Source organism: Oreochromis niloticus, linkage group LG16 (assembly GCF_001858045.2).
Source record: "Oreochromis niloticus isolate F11D_XX linkage group LG16, O_niloticus_UMD_NMBU, whole genome shotgun sequence".
In the NCBI taxonomy this organism is placed as follows: Eukaryota; Metazoa; Chordata; class Actinopteri; order Cichliformes; family Cichlidae; genus Oreochromis; species Oreochromis niloticus.
Genome location: NC_031987.2, coordinates 4,747,989 through 4,773,869, shown reverse-complemented (window position 1 = coordinate 4,773,869; position 25,881 = coordinate 4,747,989).

Below are 25,881 nucleotides of genomic sequence, written 5' to 3'. Positions count from 1 at the left end.
TAAATGGCAATAGATAATCACATACTAAAATCTCCAAAATTTTAACAACATGATGCAATTAATGCAGTGAAACATAGCCTGTAAATCCTTTATTTATTGTAGCTAGGCATGGTGCATCTCAAAAAGCATAACTTTGATATATTCTATATTCATCACATGTAAAGTGAAATATTTTAAGCCCTTTTTATGTTAATTTAGATTGTTGTGGCATGTAAACACATGGAAATCAGTATCTTAAATCATTAGATAAATCCAAAAAAGGGGGATGCAGAAATGTCCAAAAAGTATGTTCATTTATGCACTCGGTACAAGCTTGTGCATCAGTGCAGTGTGGCATCAAGATGATCAGCTTGGGTTCTGCTGAGGGGTAACTGAAGCCCAGGTTGCTTTGACAGCAGCCTTCAGCTCGCCTGTATTTTTGGGTTGGGTGTATCTCATCTTTCTCTTGACAATACCCCACAGATTCTCTGCGAGGTTCAGGTCAGGAAAGCTGGCTATCCAATCAAGCACCGTAATAACGTGGTCAGTACACCATTTGCTAGCAGTTTTGGCACCATGTGCAGGTACTAAGTCATGCTGGGAAAGGAAATGGGTATCTCCATAAAGCTTGTCAGCCGATGGAGGCATGAAGTGCTCTAAAATTTGACTTGATAAAAACACGCTGAAGCAACCAAACCCAAATCATCACAGACTTTTTTTTTTTTTTGCATATGTGCTTACTATGACATGTGATATACTCAAGGTCCCTAGAGGACAAATTCCAAAGCCTTTAAATCCTTGATCTATCATCTCACCAGCTAATCATAGGCTAAAATTCATGTTTGTCCAAATCCTTTGGTTTATTATCAAATACTGTTGGCAAAACTACTGCAAAAATACTACCAATCCCAGTTCTAAATGTTGGAAGGCTCCTCTTAGGAAAAGCTAAAACGTACAGCCTTATAGAGCTGCTTGCACAGCTGTGGACAAACACTTAGTATTACCAGAGGTTATGCATAGTAGCCATAGATATATGAGCACAGGTGGCCCTCGCTTATCCACTCATCCTGCAGAGAAAGTTAGAAGTCTCTGGCTGCACTTAAAAGGTCTAGTGGTTACATAATGTATCCATTATTGTACAGTATCTCAGACAGCCTTCACCTTCCTATTTTCTCAGACTACAAGGGGAAAAGTCAAATACTTGCACTGCCTGCTATTACTTCAAAATGAGGCAGGCCTATAACCTTGGGTCACAAAAAACACAATCCATTTTCCAAAGTGCATGCTAGAGTAAAGCATAACATCTATGATTTACACAGCCTGTACCAGTCAGGGTGGGCGGCTCCATTATCACTGGCCATGCAGAAGTACATGCTAATTTGTGCTCTGCAGGGAGCTGCGGTCAAAACTGTAGAACCAATCGGGGGTGTTGTTACCTTGGAATACCACAGAAAGGAAAATAACATGAAAACCTACTTTAATTACTTCTAATTTAGTAATAGCTTTAGAGTGAAGAATCAATGATCTAACCATTAATTCAGCTACACCATGTTCCAGAAGCCAGGTTTGGTAATAGTTATGGTTTCATCTTATGGACAAGGAATAGCAAGGAAAGAGAGCATCATCTTTTCCAGACTTGAGAAAATAAGGTCAGCAAATACACAAAAATCTGGTCAAGCGGTGCTAAAGACCCCATGGAATTAAGGTGGAGTTATACAGGAAGAAAAGTTCTGCTGTCTAAGGTGATATACACCGCTTCAAACAGTTGATTGGTGTGATGATGAAGTGAGAGAATGACGACTGTATTTAGTGAAAGGAGATTTATGAGGAGAGACGAGCACATGTTGAAGGCAACTACCCCCATCAGCATTATTCTTAGCACCACTAACAAACTCCTCTGGGTGTGAGAGGCCTATTCAACTGGGCGCGGAAAAGATCCATTACCAGGGCATTAAGCATGCAAGACGAGAACAGTTTGGTGTGTGTGTGTGTGTGTGTGTGTGTGTCAGCACATATCATGTGTGTCCAAACCAGTATTCTGAAGCACTGACTGAGTTATACTGTAGGAGACAGATCTACTTGGTGATCAGCAAACCTGCCATAAAAAGTTGCCCAAGACTTCTGTAAGATTTAAACACCAGGAAAAGGTGCTAAAATCACAGACAGAATGACTAAGCACACATGCAAAATCCTACATGTATGGACATAAATGCACACACACATTAACACACATCAAAGGGGATGACACCGAAGCCAAGGTCCTAATAGAGACCAAAGTGTCTGTCTAATGGAAAAACCATTTTCTTAAGTGCTCTGTTGCACCACCTGCGTTATTTGCACAGTAATTGCTTCTGCAGCCTGCAGGTTAGAATTTGCAACCTCCAGGGCAGTGTAAATAATGGGGAAATTATAACAGTCTTTTATCTCCGCAAATGCACCAATGTGTGGATTTAGCAAAAATCAATGTTATATTAGACATTAATGTTTTTCAGATGTGAGCTACAATTTTCTAGCCTTTGTTTTCTATGCTGTTTTTAATTCAACTCCACCATCTGTATCTTCTATTAGTACAATTTTACTTTAAATGATTTAGGTGCTCTTGTGTTCTGACACACCCAGTGGATGGTACAAAGCGTACGATGCAGACCTTATGGCCACTTGTTGACAAGCTGAAAAACAGAAGTGTATCATGAAACCAATTCTGACTGTAGAAAAAGAGCCACTATGTCTGTTGCTGAAAAAATGCATTTTGTAATCAGACATCTATAGTCTTGAGCTGGAAATATGCCTAATTGCAGACGTCTTGGGCCTGTGTGATATCAATCCCACCCAAGCTATCTCCATTCCATCAAATCCACCAGAATGCTGTAGTTGTGACACACTGGAATAGGAGATGTTGGAGTAATCCAATAAAGGCATTAGTGAACCATTAGGAGGGCACTTCCTGGCTTTGGAGGGACACACAAAGCCTTGTTTAGCCTAATAGAGCATCCCTGTTAGCGTTTATTTATGGCAGCAAGATGTCAAACCACTTAGAGGTGGAATGTTGCCTGTCCATTAAGGCTGCTGTCCAATAGGAGGCTTTACAAAGAAGATCTTAGGGCTTGGCCTTAGTCCAATCCTGTGGTCTATACCCCCTTTTAAAAATATGCCGCTTTTGGCCTTTTCAGCCAGTGGAAACTGGTTTCCAAGTATGAAGTTTCACTGGAGTTTACATACTTTGCACTTTTTTTTTCTTTTAACATGACACAATGTCAGATGACCACAGCTGCAGAATATGAATGCACTTACAGACGTGACTCACAGAAGATTGATTAAGGGGTATTTCTGAGTCATCATGTGAGGTTTGAAAGCACTATTTCTTAATGAATGAACATGTCTGATGCAGCACTACTGAACACCCACATTAGATCCAGTCGAATGAGACAGCTGTCACACGTTAATTTACGGTTGTCACCATCAGCAGAGACTTCAGTCTGCAGTGTTCCACAAACTTAACGGTTAAATCACAGATTTACACAAAGTTATGATATCTTACTACAAAACAAATTCCATTATGCTCTATCGTCCACACATGCTCTCTTGGTTTTTTTTCTTACCATCTTAGTATGTTAGACACACTCTGAGGAAAGTGCTGTTCCTGAGCCCAGTTAAACCCAGGCTGGATAAAGCGTGATTGCGTTTGTTGTGTGTTCATAGCCTGACAGTGGATGAATTCTTGGGCAGGTTATGTAAGGACTTTTCTTACTTGAGCAAGTCTTATTTGGGTCTGATGATTGTAAGTTTGACAGTACCAAAAAAGCAGATATGAAGAAGAAGTGCGCTTACCTGACCTCATCGTTGCTTGAGGCCTGAGGCTTTGTAACACACCTGAAGTTCTGACAGAACTGTCAGCTGTCGAGTTGCATTGAGGGTGTGTGATTAGGTTTTCATGAGAAAGAAGGATGTGTGAAAAGGAACAGACTAGTATGAGATGTCCATTTCAAATCTGACAGTGTTATACGTAGGAGTGCAATGCTAAATCTGAAGCATTTACTTTTAGGACCAAAAAAAAAGACTTATAGTCAAGTTGTCAATAAATTTGATTACTCCAAGTCAATTTAATTATGTATTTACTTAATACATTCAGCAGACCAAAATCACTGAGGCTACTGACTCTATTCAGCATGCCCATATAACCGCTAACCCTCATAAGCTCTTGTCAATAAATACATCAGAACACTTCCTTCTTTGCTTCACTGATTTCCTAGCTTGTTTGATCTCAACAGAGTGCTCTTTACTTTGATGTCATCATGCAAAGAGGAACGAGTAGCTGTGAGAGCTGAGAGAACTGAGAGATTTGTAATGCTGATCTTTGGTTTGCCTATAATATTTGTTGGATGCGCTTGTCAAACACAATCAACACCAGGCACCTATCTTTCAGTGATTTTAAAGGAATGACACAGAAGCCATTGTTGTTGATTTACTGACAGCTAAGATTCAAAGGAAGCCAAGATAGTTTTTTTTTTCCTGAACAAAGCTTAAGCAACACAAAATCAAGGTGAGGTTTGTGCCGATGTAAAAAAAAAAAAAAGTCATAAAGTTGGAACTTTTTTATTTTAATGTTTTGCAACCAAGGGCAGCACTGTGGTGCAGTGGTTAGCATTGCTGCCTCACAGCAATAAAGTCCTGATTCGATCCCTCTGGGACCGTTCTCTATTGAGTTTGCATGTTGTCTCAGTGCTTGCTTGGGTTTTCTCTCAGTAACCTGGCGTACTTCCACAGTCCAAAAACATACAGGGGATTTGGCTATAGGTTAATCGGCCATAGATATAAGGTAGTATGGTGTCACAGTGGTTCGGTGTCCAGCTCACTCCCACAGTCCAAAAACATGCAATTAGTGGGGCTAGGTAAATTGGTGATTCTAAATTGCCCATAGGTGTGAATCTGTTATCCTTGTTTTAGACTGCCAACCTATCTTGGATGGCTGGGAGAGGCTTCAGACCCCCTGCAATCCTGATAAAAATAACCAGAAGAGAATGGATGGAAAGATGGTATAAATATCAATATGAACATCCCTCTGTGTGAGCTCTGTGATAGTGTTTGGGAACCTCTGTGTGCCTTTTCTCATTTAAAAGGCATTTACTTCTATCTCGATTCTGAAAAAAGCTGCACTCAGAGGTGGAGGCAGCATCCACACTGTTTACTCAAGTTAAAACTCCAACATCAATGTAGAAAAAAGACTTTATATAATATAAAATGAAACATGCTTGAAGAGTTTATCATTATGTTATAATGTTATAATGATGTAATAATATCTAGGTGCTACTTGGGTGGATGGTGGTGAAGGTAAGGATGATTTTTATTGTTCAATATGTGGTATTATTGTTGGGTAGTTCTAAACAAAATTGTTCACACAATTATTATCCCAATCTTCCAATCCTTTATGCTTTATATCAAGTTTAAGTTTATTGGCAGGCAGGTATGCAACTATTTTCATTTACTTTCAGTGTTATCATAGCTTTTGGTTCAGTCTGGATCAAAATACTGGGCTAAACCAGAATTTTATATTTGTGTCTTGTGGCTATGTCTGACATTTGGCAGTGGGGTTGGGGAGAGGTATGGAGCACATTCTTCTACGTATAGTGGTTAACAAAAATTGTCAGCCAAAGTTTTAAAAAAAGTATTCTGAAGACCAACTTGTCTAACTAGCACTTCCTATAAGATTTAACCTCATCGAATAGCAGACCTATGTCATTCAACAACAACAGGCTATTTCTTGCTGTGTTTTTGTATGTTGTATATTGAAATGGCATGTTTTGAATTATGACCAAAGGTTGTGAGTGAGCATATGGATAAGAATATTGGCCACAGTGAAGCTCAAAGAGGCTGCAGCAGGACACAGTGCTCCATCAATATCAGATTTTAAATTGGAAAAACGTTTTTGTGTCACAAGGGGGTCGGACCGGCGGGGCTACTTGATGAATGGGCCATCTTGGTGATTGATGGTCAAGGAGGAGTAGTCAGGGGGAAAGTTATGTCACACCATGTCAATATCAGGTTGTTTGCCTCTTGTGCATAGTAATATTAGAAACGAAAATGTGTACTAAGTATCCTTGACATGACCATTTAACTTTTTGTAGGTTAGACATACACTAGTGTGCTTTGACCCTAATTTTCCACAAGAGCAGCAAAGGACAGTGAACAAGGCCATCTTCCTACAGTCGTGCCATCTTCTGCAATAAGACATTTTCAGTGTTTATATTCTTTCACATCAACCCCACTGAAAACAAAAAAAAAAGCATTTTAAATCAAGGTCACCTATTCCACCTGTCTAATGTCCAACGATCAGCACATTAAATGGCAACGATCAGCTGTTATCACTCCCACAGATATGGCCAACCGATGGCCTTCTGCATCAGCTTGTAGGTTCAGTAGACCATTATCACTTTATTTAATGTTAAAGATATATAAGAGTAGTGTTTCTACCCACACAGTTTTAGAAGTCAAAAGAAGAGTTTACATCCACTTAATAACTCTGCTTAATGACGTCGCCTCCGTAACCTGGTTTGCTTACTGTTTATGAAAAATCATAATGAATTAAAGAACACCTTCTGGCCTACTAGTAGATGAAGTAGGGCACCTACTACTCACATGTATTGGAGTGGTTACATGTGATAACGGCCATTTAATGGGCTGATAATATTTGATGCCGATGCCAAGGTTCCATATTCAGCACACACATACACACAGGCACACATGTCATAGCAATAAATGGCCTTGCTAATTAGCTTTAGTTATGGGCATTCGCACTGCCATTTGACATTCTCAACACTTAATACAATCCCAAGAGACCAGAATAGCATAACATTAGGGGAAGGCTTTATCATAGAGAGGAAGAGCTGTAAATCAGGGACCTGAAACTCTATTAGCAATTCCAACCAGCAGGAATGCCTATGTGATTATTATGGGACGGGTCACTCTCTGATAATGAAGACTCCTTCACATGCTGGCTGCCCAACAATGCTGACATTGAATCAGAAAATGAAGCATGTGATGAATATCCTGTTACTCTCATATTAGTATTTTAATGAACATTGATGCCTGAAAATACATTCCAGTACTTGTTTATTTTTACTTTCCTTTGTGTTGCATACTGAGATCCAAAATCACTACAAAATCAGCATCCATCTTTATATGTGATACCTTGTGCTTTTAGCAAACCTGAGACATACTCTTATTACCGTAGGTAGAAGCTGCCCCATAAGAATCATTACCGTAGAACAGACTTTAATGGTCACAATAATTGGAATGAGCATAAAAGCAACAGTTTTTTTTTACGCATCATCTTTATTACGTATTTATCACATTACAAATTATATTTTTCCGAATAGCCATTCATTCTAGGGACACTATGAATGATTTAAATGAAAATTTATGAAAGGCAAAAAGCCAAAATTTCATTTAAATCTGTGAACTTAGAGGAGAGTAAAATAATTAATTGGTTGGGTACAAGCAATGCAATTAGTTGCAGGAAACAGAACGAAAAGTTCAACTATGATGGGTGCAAAGACAGTCTGGCAGCTAGCAGGTGAACAGCAGGAGACATAAACAATGAGCGAGTGATTTGCTGATTGAACACCAGTGAAGCACAATGGCCGAAAACTAAGCAAAGACTGGTAATAAAACTAACTAAAGCACAAGAACAGCAGAAATTTCAAATTTAAATTGTGGGTGATTACACATGGACGTGGTGGTAGTGGCATGGTAGACATAGCAATGTTGATAATTTACAGCTCTATGGCATTTCTGTAGCTTTAATAGTATTTGTTTATAAATCAAACTTGTGACCTGGAGAATGTGTAGTTTTACCAGAATAAGGGAATCCTAAATGTGAATCAGATTAAACGACATTTTATTAAAACCACACACTTCATGAAGGTTCTGTAAAAAAGGGCAAAGAATCATAAATGTATGTACAAAATCTCCTGGCAATATGTTCTAATGATTGAATCAGTCTAGGTTATCCTAGGGACACCTTGAATGTTTGTACAAAATTCAATACGAATCATCCCAAAAAAGAGGCGTAAGAATCTATCTGCTAAAATATTCTTGATCTGTGATCTCTCTACGCCAAACAGGTTGCTTAGGCAACTGCAAAAATGTCATGCATTACCTAATTCCTCTCAATAAACCATCAATGTATCAGCCACAAGACAAGCAAGAATTACAAAGTTCCTGTCATGATCCTGGGCCATGTTGGCCCAGCATTCTTAGTAGTCGTGTATTTTTGTATTTTGTTCTTTATTTATGCATTGGTTCCTAGGTTGTTCGGTTAAGATGTTCCTTACTTGGTTACCCTCTGTGTGCCCTTCTGTATCTGTGAACCCTCCTCTCCCCTCCTTGTGTTTTATTCCATGTTTCCCCAGCCTGCTATGCCTGTGCTCTCCCCGTGCTCTCCTGTCTCTCTCTTTCTCTCTCCTCCTGTCTGCACCTCTGTACTTCCTGTTTTACTTTGACAGTCTCCCGTCAGTGTCGTGTTTCTGCTGCCATGTCTCGTTATGATTATCTGTGTCAGCTGTGTTCCCCGTGTGCTCCCACTTCCCTCGTTAACCCTCTGTGTATTTATGTGCATGTCTCTCTCAGTTCAGTGTCGCGTCGTCTATGTCTCCTTCCCGAACCAGTCGGCCTTTCTGTGTTTCCTCGGTCCTCAGTTTAGTTTACCCAGTTCAGTTCTGTTTCTTTGTAAGTCCTGCAATAAAGCAGTGATTTTGAGTTCAGTTCCTGTCTCCATGAGTTTTGCATTTGGGTCCTCATCTGCCTTCACACAGCCGGTTCATGACAGTTCCTTCGCTGAATTCCTTAAACAGGGCTCTTTGAAAAGTAAAAATGTTCTCCCTGCATAAAAATAATAAAGCAAATAGTAATAACACATAAAGAATTTAAAAAAGCTCAATAGCAACTTTTCAAAAATAACAACAAAAGAAACAGAAGATAAATCCCACAAAAATGATTAAAGAAAGGCAAAAGACCAAATTACACAAAAACAAAAAATTGCTGACCAAAAATAAGTACGGCCAAACTTTAACAATTCAGTTAAATAATTCAATTCTATTTATATAGTAGTTAACAACACTTTTATTATAAGGTATAGACATCATAATACTAAAAAGAAACACCAACAATCGCACAACCCCTTTGAGTAAGCACCTGGTGACAGTGGGAAGGAAAAACTTCCTTTTGAACCTTTTGGTCAGTTCCTGTCTCATATGTTAGACTATCACCTCTCTACTTTTGGTAATTCTGCGCACTGCCAGAAACCCAAACAAAACATGCAATAACAGGCTCTAATGTAAACGTCCTGTCAACGTTGGTGGCGCCAGTTACACAATGGACCCGGAGCTGGCACAACAGTGCCAGCAGTGCACGGCAGGAATGCTTACTTGAAAATTCGGACACAACTTCACATTTAAAGCAGAAAGGGATGGACGAAATCTGATCGTGCAATACAAACTCTTTGCCAGCAAACCAAGCTGCTCTCAGCATCAAGAGACTCTGCCTCCTACCTAAAGAAACATCTAGAAGTAAGTTCTTTTTTTAAAACTAATGTTAGCCTAGTGCAACTACCTTGTTTCAGTTGTGGTAGCTACCTGGGTTATGTCCCACTTCAATGCACTATTGCTGTGTGATTTATAACTATTACTGAAGACTGCATTTGTAACAGTTGCTGTTGTAATGCAGTGTATCACCACATGGCGGCGCCTTCTGTCTCATGACTGGTGTGTCACCTCCTTTTTGTTCTTCTTCGTACTCTCCCTGTAATGGATGCTCCCGTGTGTACGCGGACTAGTGTGCTCGTTAGTAATGTGTGGTAGAGGTGACACTTTTATTTTTGATATTGTAAATAAATGAGTACTTTTGAAAAGTCAGAAGCTGTTGCTCATTCGCTATCCACCTGCACACCTCCGCGGCTGGCTTCATCTCCACCGCACGTTACACATTGCAACCTGCTATAATAATCGTGCAGTTCTGAAAGCAGACAGAAAGAAAACATATTACTGATACCGAAGTAGTTTTCTATAAGAGATTAATGCAAAAAGTGCAGCCTTACCTAATGTCCACCCTACTGTTACTCATTTTATATTAAGATTTAAAAATCTAGTTGGTATTGCTTTCAGAACTGCACATGATTATTTGCAGCTAGCAGGTTGTTAATGCTATCCATCAACAGTCTGCGGTCTATGAACTAACCTCAGCTAATGCCAGCTAACAATGTTAGCTTGGTGGAGAGTAGCCTTCAGTAACAGTAATAAATCACACAGTAATAGTACATTCATGTAGTTGTAAAAAGCACGACAATATATCAAGTAATCCAAAGTATTCAGAATACATTAGTAACTTAACAGAATACATTACAAACTACATTTTGGGGCATGTATTCTGTAATCTGTAGTGGAATACTTTTTAAAAGTAACCTTCCCAAAACAGATTAGTAGACTCAGTCTGCAGACATTGTAGCTTGTGTAGCTCTACAAAATCCACTTCTGATATGCCTAAGTGCTGCTTTAGAGGGTTGTTTTTTCATAAATTCTAAACACACACACACACACACACACACACAAAAGAAGATTTTGTTTTCTTTTTTTTTTATTGCAGTGCAATATCACCACAACTACAGAAGTATGACATGACAGAGTGCAATACATTGTTGGCTTGTAACATTTTTATCATGCATGGAGCTTCAGCTTTACTATCCCTGTGCTGTCAGCCCAATGACTGAGGAAGTTGGGAATGATGGTCACTGACATTGCGGCTGATTAAATGTGAACGAATGAGTACACAGAGAGAAACACAGCGTCCTCCACACTTTGCTTTGTTGCTTTACCTTGCTCCCAGTGGGATACAGGATAAGAGAGTGCCACATGTTATGCTTCACAGTGAACAGTAGTGAAGGGGAGGGAGGACAGACAGAATAATTAGGAAATAAATGGATGTAGGGAAAAAAGAGAGACTGAAAACACAAATGCAGATCACAATGGAGCAAGACTGGGCTTTTTTTTTTTTTTTAAATGATGGCTATAAGATGTTGGTTGTGGGCTAACAAAAAGGTTGTGAAAAGAGGCTTTACAAATGTGTCACATCTAATATAGGTGTAACCCAGCTTGAGAAACGGGTTAAAATAAGATAAGCTTTATAAGGTATTTGTTTAGTTGGACAATTGTTCTTTTATTCATTTTATTTTATTGTCACAAGAAGTGATAATGTGAAGAAATGTGGGGGTTTTTTCCTACACCAGTTCGCCAGTGCCAAAGCGCTCACGGGTGGAGGATAGTCCTCCCCCAGCTGCTATCAGGGCAGGAGATGTTCACACCTATTCGTCCAAACTGCAAATGAATCGCGCATGAGTGAAGCTGCTGCTCCCGCCCTGACTGTAACGCAGTCAGTTCTTTTACTGTTATTCTGTTTTGTGGATCACAAGGTTTACAACTACTTATAAACACACACTCACACACACACACACACACACACAAAGTAACTCCACCAGAGTGCCAATTTCAGGTCATTTTCACCGGTCCAAGCCCGGATAAAGGATCAGGGTTGGAATTGTAACATTGAAAAACAATAATTGCTAAAGGAAATGTAATTTGTAGTTCTAAATAAATTCTATATCCATTTAGGATGTTTTTTACTCACTTTATGTCTCTTCCACGATGTTATTTCTCTCTCCAACAACGTAGGTTACAATTACATTAGCATGACCAATTATGCAAATTAGTCAATGATGTCATTTAGTGACTTCTAGCCACTTTTAGGACAGCCAATAGCGATTTTTCTTACTGAGGAGTTGGCAACACTGCTAGCAGGAGATTTTATTTTGAATGTTCACAGGAAGTTGTGTGTTAACATGGCATATTGTTACAGCCATTTGGGGAAAAAGAAAAAATCCAACGCTATCTTGATTAGCAGCAGAAACTGCCTCGTTTACGGAAGCAAAGCTTCATAAAAGTTGTTAAAAAGTGTTCAGAAGTTATCGGCTAACATTTCAATAGCGAAGTGAATGTTAGACAGAGCTGCCAAAATCAACAGAGGTGGCGTGGCTAAGTCAATGGTGTTCCATGTGTCTCGGTAAGCTAACTGATTTACCTTCTATGTTCAGTCATCGTAACAATGATGCTAATCATAGTAGTTGATGCATATTTTTCTACTGTATGTGTCATATAAATGATGAGCGTTTGTGTTATGAGGGAACAAATGCAATTTGATAGTTTTTGTGCCAAATTGGGTGTAATGTATGTTCAGAAGAAATTTTAAGCTTTAACATTTGTATTTTATTTGTCTAATAATTGTGTTACGTCTGTGTGTGTGTATTGCAACTATGTTTGTTAGACAGAAGTTCTAACACGAGTTGCAATTTAATCTGTTAACTGAAGCGATTGAAGATTTATGATAAAGTTGAATGCTGAAAGAAGTGATAAATCAGAGACTATAAACCTGTTTCTAAATACAGGTCAGGTCTTCTAGTGAGCTTTGAGCTCCATGAGGAAAGACCGGTGATTCCAATTGATGGTGAGCCTCCCAGTGTGATTTCCAGGATCCAGATCTGCACAACCAGTCAGACGGCCAATGGTTTATCTGATTTCTGGTAGGATTTCACCAGTCATCTCGACTGGCAACAGTGAACAGACAAAAAGAGTGCGCTCTAGACTATAAAAACACCAAGCGTGAAACTTCACTAGACTTGTTGCTGACTGATAGATCATTACAGATCATTCCCTCATCCGATCTGTGCTTTGACTTGACTGACTGTCTACTCTATAAACTCTGAGGAACAAACTGAACTATAAGGTTGCAACTTGCAACCTAACAAATACTTTCAAAGGGATGATCTCAATAATTAAGGACAATGCATTTCATTTCATTTTATTTTGTAAAGGGCCCTATTTGTTGTTACCTATTGAAAGTAAAGTCACAGTTAACTGAAATTTCTGTGTGTTATGATTATTCACACTCATATCCAGCTCCTCCCCGAACCTAGAGTGAGGTGTACTTACCCAGGAGTGGGTTACATAGGCTTAAAAAAATTCTGCCTAACTTCCAGCAAAAAGTATCCATCAACAAAAAGAAAGAGGCAGTCTGTGTGCCACATGGCAAAACGGAGAGCAGAAAATAGAGGTGCAGGACTGTCTACACTTCTCAGACAGGCATCAATCCAATCCGCCTACACCAAAAGAAATGTGTCTTAATATGTGGAGAAAAGGTGTGGAGTAAAAAAAAGCAAAAGCTTTACTTCCATGTGTTATTTTATGTTGATTAAGCATAGTTAACTATGACTGACAGAATCAATACCTAACATTGTGATAACAGCTCTGTGATCACAGGAATAGGCCTCTCACTGAGCTTTCATTCACTTCACTATTGTTCTTATTCACAGTAAAAAAAAGTTATGCAATTGTTCAGTCAGTCATGAGCAGCTTAGTCAATCATATGAAGCTGCAGGCACAGTATCAATCCTAATACAAACAGACTGTGACTGTCATCACAGAACAAGAGTAATTATGGATTGCTTTTGGGGAGCGAAGCAGCGCTGATTAGAGTGTCCCATATACTGAGCCTATAATATAACATGCATTAAGTGCCTCATTAAAAATCGTGATTCATCTCTTGACCCTGCATTTGGATGATTTTTGGAAAATTGCATAGCTTTCATTCACATTTTGTTATGTAACCGTGCTAGATCAAAACCCCGAACAGCAATGCTACAATAATAAATAATATAAAGATAATAATAAATAATATAAAAACAGTGTGTTTATGAAACGCAATGAGAAAGAGCAGAGCTGTGCAGTAGAGCTGTGTAGTAGAGCTTGCAGCGGTGCGACGACAAAATAAAGCTGAAACACTATATGTTGCAACATCTGCAACCACTCCCCAACCAGCGAATACCCAATTTTTCTCACTGAACAACATTCCTCTAATCATAATTGATTTGACAACAGTGAATGTCTAAAAAATGCAATACTGCTTACAGTGATGCAACAAAATTTTGCATGTTTTGCTGCTATATTATACAAGCACTGCACCCAGCAAACAAAAGAAAACAGATTTTAACACTAGAAGCGCCAACGGAGTCATTCTTACCCCATAAAATTTTAAAAATTGTGTAACTGTTAATTGAAAACCCCATCATCTCATATTTCATGACTTTAAAAAGATGGGCTTATTCATCAAATGCTGAAATTTGATGTTTGAAGACTCAAAGGAAAAAGAAATTGTGACCACTTACACCTAGAACCACCAACGAAGTTCTTTTGACATAACAGAAATTAATGTAAACTCACTAGTCATGCCAGGTTGCCTAGCAACTTCATTGTTTACACACATTTTCAGGTGAAGGTTGTTATAACATGAACCAGAGGTAGCTACATGTAATTAATAAATAAATAAATAAACATAGGAGACTGTGTGCTCTGTTTTTACTCTATTTATATTTATTTTAGCGCAGTTACTCCCACACATTACCCAAAATTCCTTTTTAACTTTTCATAATGCGCTTCTTCTGTAATAATTAAATTATTTACATGTATTAGTTATTGTGTTGTTTGTTATAGCCTTAATTTATTAGTTCTAATGTGTATTTTAACTTTACAGTTTTAATGAAGTTATAAAATCCCTTAAAATCTTAAATATGTGCTTTGTCAATTCTTCTAAAATATAAAAAGTTAGATGAAAATTAAGAACTTAACTTTTTCAAGTGTTACGAAATCAGTTTCACCCTGGTTCTTTTTATTCCTCGGGCATCCAGAGACGGCACCGGAACTCAGTAGTCATTTTCACAAAACCTTCATTCATCTTCATTCATCTTCATTTACGCATGCATCTTCTCGATGGGGAGACGTGCAAGGCCGGTGTCCCTCTGCAAATCTTCCACTCCTTTGTTTGTTACAGTCAGCTTTATAGAAGCGACCCCATCATAAAACCCCCATGGTGTGCTGCAAACTCTGTGTTTGTGTGTGTATGCACGAGCACGTGAGTGCCTGTGTGTGCGCGTACCTGTATGTCTATGTGAGTGCACATGAGTGACTGTATGCGCGTACCTGTATGTATGTGTGAGTGCACGTGAGTGAGTGTGTGTGTAGGTGTGTGAGTGTAACAGTCAAAGCACTGTGTGTGTGTGTCTGTATCTGTGACTTCCTGCCAGTCATAAAAGTAATCTCCTCACCCAAGCTACGCCAAATTCCTTTAGACAACACACAAAACAAAGTTAACATATTACAAACACTGAGACCCCCACTCTGCATCCACTGGGCCATTGGCCTTTTGTTGTCTTACGTTTACAGATAAGCATGTGGAGAGTCTCCTGCAAACTTACTTCCAAGTTATGGCAATTATGAACTTTTATTAAAGGTACAAGCATCAGCATCAGCAACCCCCAACTGTAGCCTCCTGTCTCCTTTTATGACAGCAGACCCCCAGTGTCCATGAATTCCTTTCCCTCTAAACAATTACACACACTCAGGCCTACAGCTAAGCCAAACTGAAACACAGACAAATCCTTCCTTATTCCTCTGATCTAAACAAATTTAACACATTGTACTCTAATAATTATATATAATTATAAGAAATGACTTCTTTGCCATCATGACTTCCATTACAGGATGGAGTTGAGATAACTCCTCCTGGTGGTTCTGTGGAATTTGGATTCTTTGCAGTTCTACTGTCAAAGTTTGTTGCACATTATTAAGGTGAAGATGCATTCTATCGTAGAGAGCAGAAGACAAGAAGAACAAAAGTGTAACTAAAGGATTAAACAATGCTTTTGGCTGAAGTCTGTAACTAGCTTACCTGCAGTACTTTTAAGGCCCAGGAGCAAATCATTATCTAACTTGTTTGTTTCTGGTTTCTCATCTGGTTGCAGGTGTTAAAAAAAGCCAGCTTAAAATTGAAACATTAATACAGTAAGAGCTGGAATGGTACTAAATCAGAATTAGCTCTTTATTACCTTTTAGAAAGTTAACCCTGAAGTAACTATATCATAATGACTGGGTTAAACAATGGAGCTGCTCCACAGTTCAACAATACTGCATCAGTATTTCATGTTCTCTTCACATTCTCTCCACTGACGTGAATGCTGGAAGGAGCATCTTTATTATTTAGCTAGGAATGTGATGTATCAAACTTTCAGGCTACAGTTATTGTGGAAAAATATAACAGTATTACCATCCTTAATTACAAAACAATCCTGAAATAGTACTAGTGTGTATTTGATTATTAAGTAAAATATGAAAAAATAATTATTCTACAACATGATTCCTTTTGGATTTAACAACTTGACCCAACTTGACCATAAGCAAAAGATTGCTCAGGCCCTCACACTTTCAGCATGTGAAATTCATGATGCAGCAGGCTTGTCAAAATCAAACTGATGTTCCTGACTCTGTCTTTGCATTAGTGAGGCACACACAAACATCAGAAGACAAGGTGCTATAAATGGTAAATGTAGCATCATTCTAAAAAAATTTGGATGATGCGTTTGGCTGATTGTTGGAATTTGGTGCATGGACCAAGTGTGCAAGAGCTCAGTTATATAGGCCTAGAGACTGGTTGGGGACCCTCTGGAAACCCAGAGTTGCTTGGGAAAAAATCGTATTGACTGACCAGTTGGCAAATGGTTGCTGAAGGTTGCTGGCTGTTGCTGTGTGAAACCCTTTGCAAATATAGTGCTGCCCTTCCCTGCTTTGGTCATTAGCATATTGCAGACATTGTCTAATAACTACAGTTGACCATGAAAAACAGTAGCTCAGTCTGGTTATTGTCTCACTCCTCATAGTTACAATACTGCTTTACGAGTGCTGTAATTGTTGAGTATTTGCAGACAATTCAACATCTTCCCTTCAAACTGACCGCAGCAATGTTCTCGCGACCGAAGCAATTACAAGTTATCAGTGCAGTACCGTTTACTTGTTTGAAACCAGTATCATCCAGCAACATGTGCAACTACTCCCCAACCAGTTTAGGAATACACATTGCCCTTAGTAAACAACATTGCCCTGTAAGCAGTCCTGCACATTCTCTTTGGGTTTTATAGACACTGTTGTCAAATCAGTTGGGATAAAAGCAAAGTATATAATAATATTTTTATTTGTATAGCACTTTTCAAAAGTAACAAAGTGTTTCACAGTTAAAATAAAAATTAGACATAAAGATAAGATTAGGGATGGGTATCAAAAACCGGTTCTTGTTGAGAACCGGTTCCCACTGTTTCAATTCCTTGGAATCGTTTGCCATTTTTGCAAACGATTCCCTTATCGATTCCAGTCACCCCGAATGATGTCACCACGTTGCGGAGCATCGGAGCGTACCTGGCAGGAAACACGGCGCCTAAGCAGCTCAAACGCTTAAAAGTTTGTTTATACTTTACGAGAACGGATGACAACAGGGCAACTTGCAATACTTGCAAAGTAGATATTTCATTAAGGGAGGAAACACTACGAATATGCAAAAGCATTTGCTCACAAAACACGCGATGAACTTAAATGAATGTCTTTAATTCCGCTCCGGACTCGTGAATCTCAACCCAGCAGCAGCAGCGGTAACGTTTGCACATCATCTCCCGTTAATGCGGCAGGTATATAATCAACTAACAGTGCATATTATGTTAGCGCGATCTGCTTTATTACAAAACCTGCCATTGTGCATTTAGGTGACCATGATGAGACAGACAGACAGAGTCTATCCACAGAATCTATACATGTGCTCTACGTGTGAAATGAAAAAAATAAACCTAACAAAACATTATGTACCTTAAACCTGTTCACTTTTAGATCCTAAATCGGTTTGGAATACACTGTGATGGCCACAACATGAAGCTGTTTTATTATTTATTTATCAGTGATATTTTGATGTGTTTGTGTTGGAAAGGATGGCTTGAGCCTATGCTCTAAGCGTCTCTTACCACCATGAGCAGCTTTATATTGGAGTATATTGAGAAGCCAGAGCATTTTATAAGGATGCAGAAGTGTGCCTTTTGCATGACTAAGAGACACCTAGGGCTGTGACAAATTGTCTGTATGTTACGCGTCGGGAATGATAATGCTCTATACACATATTAAACACATATTAGGGTCACACATTTATTCCAACAATTACACTTCCATACAACTAATACAAACTAATCTATAAAAACTAGATTCACAGATTCAGCTGACAACCTGAAAAGCGCGATCACTTCTGGTAGAGTGTAAGTAAGAGGGTCAAACAATTAGACGACCTTGATCAGATGATCTAAGAAGTCGACTGCTGGTGATAAGGTCTCAGTAGCTCTAATTTATACAAGGATCTGTCTATGTAGAGCTTTATACGTTAATCATTGGATTTTAAAGTTAAGATGAAGCAAATGCAAAAAGACATTTTTCCTTAGCGACTGGTTATTAAAATAGGATCACTGGTCGGTCTCTAGGTCTGTGGGACGTGGGCTGTAATGTCATAGGAGTGAATTGATTTGAAATTGATTTTTTTTAAATGTAGTATTCAATGCAGTACACAGTTTACCTTAGTACATTAACAGTATCAGCATCTCGAGATGGAGTCGGAAGAAATTCTGTTGCATGTACTTTCTGCATTTTTAGCATATGTTAGGAATACATCAAGGAGAGAGTCAACAGCGAGTAAAACAAGTAAAAAGCTCTGCCGGTGTATATCAAAGATAATAGAGACAAACAAAACTTGATAAGCTGCCAACAGTGTCAGTAACCTGGACTTTATCCAATATTTATGTCCCAAAAGGTTGTTTATTTGCCTTAGGAAAGATTAGAGATGACAGAACTGCCAAGGTGTGTGATTTGTCTGATGGGGTCAAGAATGAGACAGTGACACCTGTGCAGGGTTACATTGGCTGCCTCCTGTCTAAATGCTCTCTCTCACTCACATTTGCCTCATGTTTTCATTGTTTTGATGTTCCGTGCTCCATAATATAAGTATACTTTTTATTTCGTATTTATTTTATTTTGCAGTGCTTTTGTAGGTATCCCTCCTAAATAACATATTTGTTTACATAAGATCCAGTAAGTGCTTTTTTTAGTACTTGTAAATGCAATAGAAAGGTTGTCAGTGCTTGTTGAATGGAAAGAGATGTGCTGAGATATAGTCTATTGATCTCAAGAGCAACTCTGTAGTTATATAACTGTCTCAGATGAGGATACATTCAAAGCAGAACACAAATGAAGTCCTAAAGTAAGCAATGAATCAGGGATATACAGAGGGAAAAAAATAAACAACTGGTACATGAAGAGAAAAATGAGAAAGGAGAAATAGAAAAGTGAAAGGAGACAAGGCAATACAAGCCATCCATACCAATATCATAAGAGACACAACAGGCATTCCTACTCTGTCTTCATCCACAAGTGGGAAGGACCCTCACCTCCCTGATAACAATGTGCAGAATATAAATGCACAGTCGTCTCTCCTTGCTGCTTACCGTGTAATAAAGCAGCTCTCTCTATGGCAGAGTGCTTCCATAACATGACTTGTTTGTGGCCCCAAGGCTGTTAGACATTAACTAAAGTAACATAAATGCTGACCCAAAGTAAAATGCATTGCTTTACTTCAGTCTTTCGCCAGCTTCATGTTCCCCGTTGTATTCCTCATTTAGTGTGAAATTGTGATGAAAATAGTAATTGACGAAAGGAAATATTTTCATATTTGAAAATAATATTTCAAACAATATTTATTTTCTTAGAAAAAAATGTAGAATTTTTGTAACTGTAGGATTAAACTAGCATTAGTCTTTAGCCTATATGCTTTAAATACAGAGCCCTGTCTCTGATAGCAAGGGAGATAATGAGTGGAATTATTTAGTAATGGAATGCAGCTCACCTATTCAGTTAGAAGAAACCAGTGGTGTCCTGTCAGTGGGAAAGTTCAACCGCCGACAGAGACATCCGTAACATCGCTGACTATTTTCGCTGACCCACCCAGCAGGCAGCGACAGGGGGCCTGTGACTATCATAACAGCAGACTACAGCTTATTGGGAAAGGGAAAACCTCAGCTGAACATAACCTGTACCCACAAGTGCGCCACTAAAATGTGTGCACTATATTAATGTGGTAAACATGTAGCATGAAATATAGAACTGTGCAAGTCTTGACCCACAACTCATTTCTTCACATTTTTCATAGATACTTGGAAACAAAGAAGTAATTTCTCCTTTTTTATTTTTATCCACACTACAAAGGCAGTGCTTTTCATATAGTATCACACTGTGAACCAAAATATGACAATACTTTTCTGCATTCATTAGCCCATCAGTTTTGACAGGATCCCCAAGACCACTGGCTGACATGCAGCCCCAAACCAAGACAGACAGTGACTGTAGACTCTCATTGTTGTACTTGTCCGCTGCCCTCTGAAAATACTGACAATGATTTGAAGCTAAGATGCACCAACTGAAGGTCCAGATGCATCTCTGATTGTTATGGTCAAGACCATTTTCAAATTTGCACCAAAGTCTGGCTCCTTGGAAGTACAATATAAGGAAATGAAGGGTAACTCAAGACTTTTGTATAGTACTATATCGTATTGTCAATGTTAGAATTGTTGAAACTATGCATTCATCCATCCATCCATTCTTTTCCACTTACATCCTGATTACAACCTGGACAGTTCGCCAATCTGACGCAGGGCTAACACGGACAGACAGCCAGGAAGACTAGTCACAAAAAATAAATATTTTCAGATTTGTTTATAGGCTTCTCTATAAGTCACTGGTGTATTGATACCTTACAGTAGCACTAAATCCCTTCATTTTGATCCCTGGAAAATAAATTATGCCAGCAAATGTAACATGAAAACATGCATATGATGCCAAATTGCTCTTTAGGTACATTAAAAGTAAATGTACATTAATAGAGTAAATGCATGTAATTCATTATTCATGAGTTTCCCCCTGCTGGTCATTAGATAGAATGCAGGCACTTAAACACATTGGCTTCCTTTTTCAGAGACCATTGTCCATCATTAATATACAGCCTATAGCCCAACATCTGCAGTAATTAGCATCACCTCCTGTGGCAAGGGCTTGACTTATTGTCATGATACCCAAATATAAAGAGTTGGAATTTGTTGCAGATATGTTTACCTTCTAACATGATGTTAGGAAACCCCCCCTGGCTTCTGCTCCGCGGCTGCTGAGTGACCCCTCATGTGGGGCTCTCCTCAGCTCTTTCTGGGATAGTGGCGCGGCTGCCCCTCTGTTGGTCTTCCTTGGTCTCTTGTGTTCTGGGGGCCTCTGGATGTCTGGAGTTTTGATCTCCTCCATACCTGCTTCATGCCCTGGAGGACGGGGCAGTGGCCCCCCACACCCTCTAGCAGATCGTTACATGAAGGAACCTTTTAAAAACAAACGCGTCTATGCTCACAGGTGTACACACGGGTGCTCACACACACAAACTACACCCTTTTTGTCTCCTACCTCAAAGCACACTGTGCGCTGTCGATCTTACGTGCTGCACAATAATGTTTAATATTTAGTATTTACTGTTATATTCCCATATATCATTCTGATGTTGTTTATTCTATTACTCTCGTTTTCTTCTGCTTGTTTTCTTTTTCCTTTCTCAACAGGTGATCCAGGTGATTGATATATGTATTTTTTGTCTGCTTATTCTGTTGGTTTTTGTTTTTTGCTCTTTTTCGCCGTCCCTCTTCCCTGCTGTTTTTCTTTCCCTCTTTCTTTCTCCCCTTTCTTTCCCCCAGTCAAGTCTGTCCCGTATTTAGCAAGTGAAAATAAAATAAACAATAAAAGGTGAATCAAATAGACCATTACGGCAAGGCTGGGATGGTCCATTTGGCAAAGTAAATCCGTTGGGCATCTTTCTTCGCCTTTAGACAATAATTCTGATGGCAAAAGAGCCAAACGGGACAGGCGCAAAAAAAAAGAAAAAGAAAAAAAAAGATGTTAGGAAAAGAGAAAGGTGTCTTTAACTGAAAGCAATTAACCAAGTAGTTTTGGCTAAATCTAACAAAACAGGAATGAATATATTTTTTAGTAAAATAAATTAGCTGACTGATGAATGTGTTCTGTTATGGAAGAGTGTTTCTGTGTTTCTGAGTGGTTTTTTGTACTTTCATGCATTTGCTGACAATAAGAAAAATAAAAAAATAAAAAATGCAGGCTTATCCTTTGCTGACTTCCATGCCGCTGAAGGATTCAAATAAAATAAAAAGTTCCTGTAATCTGACAGAGAAATATAAGTTTTTCATTGCTTATTTGCTACCATAACTGTATGCAATCTAAATAGTAACGAATTATAGATGGAAAATATATTATTTTGCTGATAATAACTGCAATGGGAAAAAGAATTGTGTCTTGTAAACACTCATATATATTATAACTGTAGCATGGTTTAAACTAAAATTAGAATAGCTGCAGCTACAGAAAACAGGGAGCAAACATTATACATCAAGTGCCTTCTGGGTAATTGGTTTAACAAATTAACTTAGTAATTTCTAGCGTATTGATTTCTGAGTTAATAAGACCACATGAGACATCTAGTATAAAGTCGTATTTACACTGTCAAATAGATAAATTACACTGAAAAACGATTTCACTTTATAGGGGACTTAAAATACTTATAATTGTGTTGCCAAAAATTGTTAATCAATCCAGTGATGGAAATAGGTTAATCAAAGTGTTAATTGCTGATGGAATAATAGTCAGGTTATGGGTGAGTGGTGTTACCGGCATGGCCCTTTAAGGGTGAAGCCTGATGGGAAATGTATTGAGGATGTGTGGGAGTGAGGAGAGAGAGGAGAAGGGAAAAGTAACGGATAGCGACAGAGGAGACAGGAAAGGAAATAAGGAAAAAAAGGAATATAAAAAAACCCTTGGCAGCCTGAGTTGGGTCGGCAACGTTCACTGTGAGTAAATTGTCTTCAGCTCACTGTACACGGTGTTCGTGCCTCGGAGAAGGAATAAAGTTCGGTGAAGCAGTTTTCCTACGCCTCCTTCGATCTTTTCACTAGCGGAGTAGACCTGTACAGTAAGCTAGTTGCCAGCTACGAGCCAGTCACGAAACCTTCAAGTAACTGCCAGAGGTTTCCTTACTACGGTTCGGAGCCGCGAATCTGGCGCGGTAACACTGGGGGCTCTTTTCCGGGATTAAACTCCGCAAAGTGCCGAGAGAGAGGGAGCGCGAACTTTTTCTTTTTTTCCCCGGACGACAGTGAGAATGGCGGCGCCGGGAGAGGCTGAAGGGTATGACATGGAAATGCACTTCAATAAGAGTAGCAACCCATTTTTGTCACAATCCCTCGAGAGTGGGACAGTTAATGTGGACCGTGCTACTAATGTAAACAATAGAATCTATAGCGGCAACCCCTTCATCGCGGACATGGAGTTAACGCCAGCAGCAAGCTTAGCAGCAGCCAATATGACAGAGTTTGAGGCTGCATGGCATCTCACCCCGCCACCTTCAGCTCACACCAACCCTTTCTTAACACCAGCAGCAAAGCAGACTGCAGTGTGCAGGGCCTTCACAGCCTTCAGACTGTGAAGGCCCTGGTAACGTGACATCTACACCGCTTACAGGAGGACGGCGTGGCACACTTGATCACCTATCTCAGATTGTTACATCTCTGCCATGCAGCCAGCCATTCACCGCCATGAACTGTACCTGCAATGTCCCTACAAAACCACAGTTTACTGAGCCAGCGAAGCTACACATTATGCCAGGTACACCGCAACCTGCACAATACAGCTATGAAATGCCAGCTCAGGGCTATTTTTCCCCAACGCCTCGCATGGTAATACCAGCACCAGCTGGGGGGTGTGGGCTCTGTAGGCATGGCCAGGGCCACAGTTCAAAACAAGCCACGCCAGGGCTACGTGGTTGTTTTCCTCATGCAGTGCAAGACCGTGGCTTGGCAGATTGTAGTGCTGACGAGCAGACGAGGGGCAAGGAGAAAATTCCCACATTACAACCAGACCACTTCGATGGGTCAGGGTCATGGAAAGACTTTCTCTATCAGTTCGAGACCTGTGCAAAGGCCAACTGCTGGACGGAGAAGACCATGGCTGTCCAACTCAGATTCAGCCTGAGGGGCGCGGCTGGAGCCATAATTCACAAAAACCCCAAATCTGCTCGCTGGAGTTACCAGAGGATTGTGGAGGAGGTGGAGGCTGCCTATGGGCCGTGTTCAGAGCATGCAGCAGCCATTGGCATTGAGCTACGGCAGAGAATCAGGAAACCAGGTGAGGCTCTGCACACCCTCAGAGATGATATATATGAGAAGGTTTCCATTGTGTATGCCAATCGCTCCGAGCTGGAGCAGGACTGTATTGCTGTGGAGATCTTCACTAATGCTTTGGCAGATGCTGAAATGGTCCAGAAATTGCTGGAAGAACAACCACGCACCCTGGCAAGAGCCTATGAAATCGCCCACAGGTTCGAGACAACGAAAAGGGCCGCCAGGGCAGTCACGCAGCTTATGCAGTCAGGGGCACGAGTCTCTGCAGCACAGGGGGCCCGAGCAGCTGCAGTACGGGAGAATGTTCATATGCTAAGCTATGAACCACCAGAGAGAGCTCAAAGACCTTACCAGCGTGGGCGCCAAGGCTGGAGTACATTTAACAAGTCAAGCAGGAAGGAGGCTGTTTGCCATAACTGCTCCGGTATAGGACATCTACAGAGGAACTGCCCCTCTCCTCGCTCACCTGCCCAAAGGCCTGTAAAAGCTGCTAGAGACCCAGGCACAGTGTTCCATAGCAGAGGCCAAGATGTGATGTGTGTCCAGATAGTAATACAGGGACGGGAAATACGGGCCTTGCTGGATTCTGGTGCACGGCGGAATGTGCTGCCCCTCCACTATTTTAACGCCATCCCCGCAGAGTCAAGACCCCAGGTGCAGGCATCCATTGCTCAGACTCTACGAGGCATTGGTCCAGAGGGATTGGCCGTCCTGGGTGAGGTCATCCTGCCTGTACATGTGGGGAGCAGTGTTAACGATGTAGACTTTCTTTTGGCCGACATGGCTGAGGGCACTGAAGTTATACTGGGGCACCCTTTCCTGCAACAATCGTGCGCTTGCTTAGACTATGGCCGCCAGGAGATAACCCTGTTTGATGAAAAGATACCATGCTTTGGCTTGTGCCCTCAACCCCAGGTGCTTGTTGTCAGGGTGGCACGCACTACGGTTTTGGAACCAGGCTGCGAGTATGTGGTCCCCGGGTTTTCCAGCTTCCGCTGTGCTGCTCATAGGGACATGATGCTAAGCCCCACAAAGGGCTTTGTGGGGAAGCACCAAGTGCTGGTGGCTCACGCAGTTGTGCAACCTCGTAAACCCTCTAGCATCCCAATCAGAGTCTTTAACCCTGGGGCTGCGGCTGTTACCTTAAAGCGGGGTGCCGTGGCAGGGGTTCTTCAGCCGGTGCAGGTCCTGGAGGGGTCGGGGAGTCACCCACCAAGGGTCTTGGCAGCCCTCGAGCTTAATGGTACTGCCCCTGCTTCTGTGCCAAGCCATTTGCAGGCCCTTTATGCTGAGAGCAGCCCCGGTTTGACTCACGTCGCCCGTTGCGAACTGGCAGGCCTGCTGCGGTCCTATGGTGATGTCTTCTCCACTGGCCCAAACGACCTTGGTCGCACCAGTGTTGTCCAGCATGACATTCTGACCACGCCAGGGCCACCAGTTAAGCAACCACCACGCAGGATGGCAGGGGACAAACAAATAGCGGCCGACCAGCAAGTACAGCAGAGCCTGGAGGCTGGGCTAGCTCAACCTAGCAATAGCGGCTGGGCTGCCCCAATTGTGATGGTGAAAAAGAAAGATCAGAGCCCCAGACTGTGTGTGGACTATAGACCACTAAATGAGCGAACTCTTAAAGACGCTTATCCCCTGCCACGCATCCAGGACACCCTTGACACGCTTTC